This window comes from Littorina saxatilis, linkage group LG4 (genome assembly GCF_037325665.1).
Source record: "Littorina saxatilis isolate snail1 linkage group LG4, US_GU_Lsax_2.0, whole genome shotgun sequence".
In the NCBI taxonomy this organism is placed as follows: domain Eukaryota; kingdom Metazoa; phylum Mollusca; class Gastropoda; order Littorinimorpha; family Littorinidae; genus Littorina; species Littorina saxatilis.
In genome coordinates, this window is record NC_090248.1 from 40,799,728 (window position 1) to 40,804,356 (window position 4,629).

Consider the following 4,629-nt stretch of genomic DNA (forward strand, 5'->3'; position numbering starts at 1 on the left):
TTCTTCTTCTTTCTTCTTGGCGTTCGCAGAGGTTACACGATCAGTCCAGCACTGGTGATAAATGTTGTCGTTTTCTCCAACTCCTGTCGACTGCCATATAGTTTGGTCTGCAAGGGAGTTGGTGACGGCCACACTTCTTTTCGTTCCTCATCTAGTAAGGGACATCGCTGTAAGATGTGTGTAATTTTATCAAAACTTTATATGCCAGTTAAGCTTGCTTGCGTATTTCGCTAGCTAAACATCCCTGTAAAAGATATCTTTAATCCCAAAAGTGATCCTGATAGTCAAGTGAACGGCCTTAACTGGCATATACAGTTTGAATGAAAATTCACGGGCTTTAATTTGGGTGCGAAATTTGTTGCAATAATTTTTTGGCCAAGTTTATATAGTACTTCAGTGTTTGTGCTAACCGGACATTATCGGTATTGTTCAAGTTTAATTTGGAAGTAGCTGACATGACATCAGAAGCTGGCCGGTCTTAGTTGTGATTTCATTTCGCATTCTCCCATGTACTAGAATAAAATATCTCGATATTATACTGTGCTGCATGTGTTTAACTAGGAGCTGTAACTAAGCGATCACTTTTTATAAGTTGGCACCAGTTTGTTAATACACGGGTAGTGCCGCACACTTAGGCATTACGGGCAAGGCTTTAAAATAAAATGGTGTTAGAGCACGAAGAACCGTTGAAAGCTGAAACTTTAATGGGCAACCTGACAAACTGTTACAGAGGCGAACATTTTTGGTTAGAGGGCATTTCCGCACTGAACAGCTCTATCGTGTGTACAATCTCTAAAATATCTAAACTTTATGTTCTTTTCATTGCGACTCTCTCTCTCTCTCTCTCTCTCTCTCTCTCTCTCTCTCTCTCTCTGTGTCTCTCTCTCTCTGTGTCTCTGTCTCTCTCTGTGTCTGTGTCTCTGTCTCTCTCTGTGTCTCTGTCTCTGTCTCTGTCTGTCGCTTTTGCTGTCTCTGTCTCTCTGTCTGTATCTGTCTGTCTGTCTGTCTGTCTGTCTGTCTGTCTGTCACTCTCTCCCTCCCCCCTCTCTCCCCCTCTCTCTCTCCCCCTCTCTCTCTCTCTCTCTCTCTCTCTCTCTCTCTCTCTCTCTCTCTCTCTCTCTCTCATAACATTTTCGAGTTCGAGTTTTCTATGTCTCTGTCGCTGTCTTTGTCTGTCTGTGGGTCGTTGTTCGGGAGACGCAGGTACGTGCATTATGTATACAGTTTTCGTTATCTCCTATTCTTTTACTTTTACTTTTCTTTCTAAAATCAGAAAATGTTGGTCAATTTCTGCAAATCTACCAGTGACAATCACTTAAGTCACTGTCATGACGGGTAAGCCTGCATTCTTTGCAAACTTGCTGCCTCATGAGAGCAAAACATCCGTTTTCAAACACTTCGATTTCAGATTTTCTTTTTTTTCTTCAAAGGTTATAATTATTATACACACCACTTGTTGTTTTCAAAACATCCGTTTTCAAACACTTCGATTTCAGATTTTCTTTTTTTCTTCAAAGGTTATAATTATTATACACACCACTTGTTGTTTTCACCTTATGTCGATGTACATTTCCTGAACATGTAAATATGAATAAACATTGTTTAAACCAAAAGTTATATTTTCTCAGAGTTACTCCTCAAAGGGCGGGGATGTAGCTCAGTCGGTAGCGCGCTGGATTTGTATCCAGTTGGCCGCTGTCAGCGTGAGTTCGTCTCCGAGTCAACTTTGTGTGCAGACTCTCCTGACACGTGTGTACACGCAAGCACAAGACCAAGTGCGCACGAAAAAGATCCTGTAATCTATGTCAGAGTTCGGTGGGTTATAGAAACACGAAAATACCCAGCATGCTTCCTCCGAAAGCGGCGTATAGCTGCCTAAATGGTGAGGTAAAAACGGTAATACACTGTAAAAGCCGTGGGAGTTTCAGCCCATGAACGAACAAACAAACAAACTCCTCAAAACTTGCATAAAGTGCATCCATTTCAAGACTCAACCCCGGCCAGGAGAAAAATCGCTTGTTCATTGCAATGTTTGTTATTCTCTCAGGTACCGAGAGGCTGGTTTCGCATAGCTCTCACTTACTCTTGATGCTCATTGTTTCTCAGAGTCATTCCTGAGATTATCTGTGTGGTTGGTTGGTTTTTGGGGTTTAATGTCTCTTCAGCAGATGCTAGCTGCTATTCGAGACCGGATTATCTGTGTACGCGATAACGTCACAATAAGCAACAAATGTCGACTATGTTGGGCTAAATGTTACACAAATGGGGCACAAATGTTTGGCTTGTATTTTTACATTTAGTCGAGTTTTGACTAAATGTTTTAACGTAGAGGGGGGAATCGAGACGAGGGTCGTGGTGTATGTGCGTGTGTGTGTCTGTCTGTGTGTGTGTGTGTGTGTGTGTGTGTGTGTGTGTGTGTGTGTGTAGAGCGATTCAGACTAAACTACTGGACCGATCTTTATGAAATTTGACATGCGAGTTCCTGGGTATGAAATCCCCGAACGTTTTTTTTCATTTTTTTGATAAATGTCTTTGATGACGTCATATCCGGCTTTTCGTGAAAGTTGAGGCGGCACTGTCACGCCCTCATTTTTCAACCAAATTGGTTGAAATTTTGGTCAAGTAATCTTCGACGAAGCCCGGACTTCGGTATTGCATTTCAGCTTGGTGGCTTAAAAATTAATTAATGACTTTGGTCATTAAAAATCTGAAAATTGTAAAAAAAAAATAAAAATTTTCTAAAACGATCCAAATTTACGTGCATCTTATTCTCCATCATTTGCTGATTCCAAAAACATATAAATATGTTATATTTGGATTAAAAACAAGCTCTGAAAATTAAATATATAAAAATTATTATCAAAATTAAATTGTCGAAATCAATTTAAAAACACTTTCATCTTATTCCTTGTCCGTTCCTGATTCCAAAAACATATAGATATGATATGTTTGGATTAAAAACACGCTCAGAAAGTTAAAACAAAAAGAGGTACAGAAAAGCGTGCTATCCTTCTTAGCGCAACTACTACCCCGCTCTTCTTGTCAATTTCACTGCCTTTGCCATGAGCGGTGGACTGACGATGCTACGAGTATACGGTCTTGCTGAAAAATGGCATTGCGTTCAGTTTCATTCTGTGAGTTCGACAGCTACTTGACTAAATGTTGTATTTTCGCCTTACGCGACTTGTTGTATTTTATTTTTTACCAGCATCCGACTCCGTGCAAAGGTGCTGCCGCTGCGTTCCGAATTAGGTTAAGGTTGTGATGTTTTTATTTCGTCAAGAGTTTGGCTGTTGTGAAACAGAGAGATCATTGTATTAAGAAATTGTGCAACTCACATACGCACACACACGCACCCAAATAAACACCCAATCACGCATCCGCGCACTTGCACACACACACACACACACACACACACGTGTACACACACACACACAAACACACACAAACACACACACACACACACACGTACACACACACACACACACACACACACACACTATACTTTAATGAACTATTAGATTTATCAAAAATGTTTAAAGAATGCATGACTTGTAACATGAAAAAGTTCATTCAAAATTCTGTAAACAAATTCTTGGGGTACATAAGAAAACTATGGTAGTACCAGTACTAGGAGAATTAGGAAGATTCCCAGTTAGCATTACAATAATATGTAATATCATTGCGTACTGGTTACACATATTGGATCTTCCAAAAACATCTCATCTGAGCAAAGTATATAATCTTATGTACACCAAAGGCAGTGAAACATATCCATGGATATCATTTGTAAAACAATTGTTACAAGTCATTGGATTAGATCATGTGTGGAAAAATCAATCCACTTTTAATGTAAAAAGGTTAAAATATGTATATGTAAAAAATTGGAACTCCAAATATACAATTCTGGAAAGGTCAAATAAGAAATTCACCAGAGTTAAATTCTTATCAAAGAATAGTAACAAATTATAAAACGGAACCATAATAATCTGTTATGCATAAAGCAAAGAAAATATAAACAGTCGTTGTGTAAACTAAGAATAAGTGCCCACGACCTGAAAATTGAAACTGGCAGATACAGCAATACACCAAGGGAAAATAGATCATGTCAAACATGTGGAATAATAAAAGATGAAATTCATTTTCTAGATAACTGCATAGAAAACAACCAATTACGAAAATCTTTCATGCGTGAAATCAATCGACCTATATAATCCTATATTGCTATTTCATATGTTACGTGGATTTCCATTGGTCAATTGGGCAAAACTGAGCTCAGTGCAAAGGTGATATCGACGACATTTCCGTCGATATCAGTTTTGATATCGACGACCTCTTTATTGCTTCCCCACTTCAAAAACAAAAACACCTACATTTAAAAACAAACAAATATATATGAAAACTAGAGGAATACCCGGCTTCGCCGGGGTGAATCGCGAGACAGAGACAGACAGCGTGGCGGTTCACCACAATCACCTTTGAAGGCGAAGTTCTGTCAAACGGGATTGAAAATTTTAGAGCTTATTTCTTAGCCTTATATTATCTGTTGTGGCTTCGCAAATGCCAGAACATACAGACAGACAAAAGCCGCTAGACCCCATCACAAACAGAACTCTATAATCCACAGGT

General features: G+C 39.1%; 1 protein-coding gene across 1 annotated transcript in view; it reads left to right on the forward strand.

Annotated features, from left to right (window-relative positions):
• The window catches only part of LOC138964748 (universal stress protein YxiE-like), a 106,475-nt gene that overhangs the window by 1,043 nt on the left and 100,803 nt on the right, over positions 1 to 4,629 (forward strand). The gene's annotated exons all lie outside the window — the stretch shown is intronic.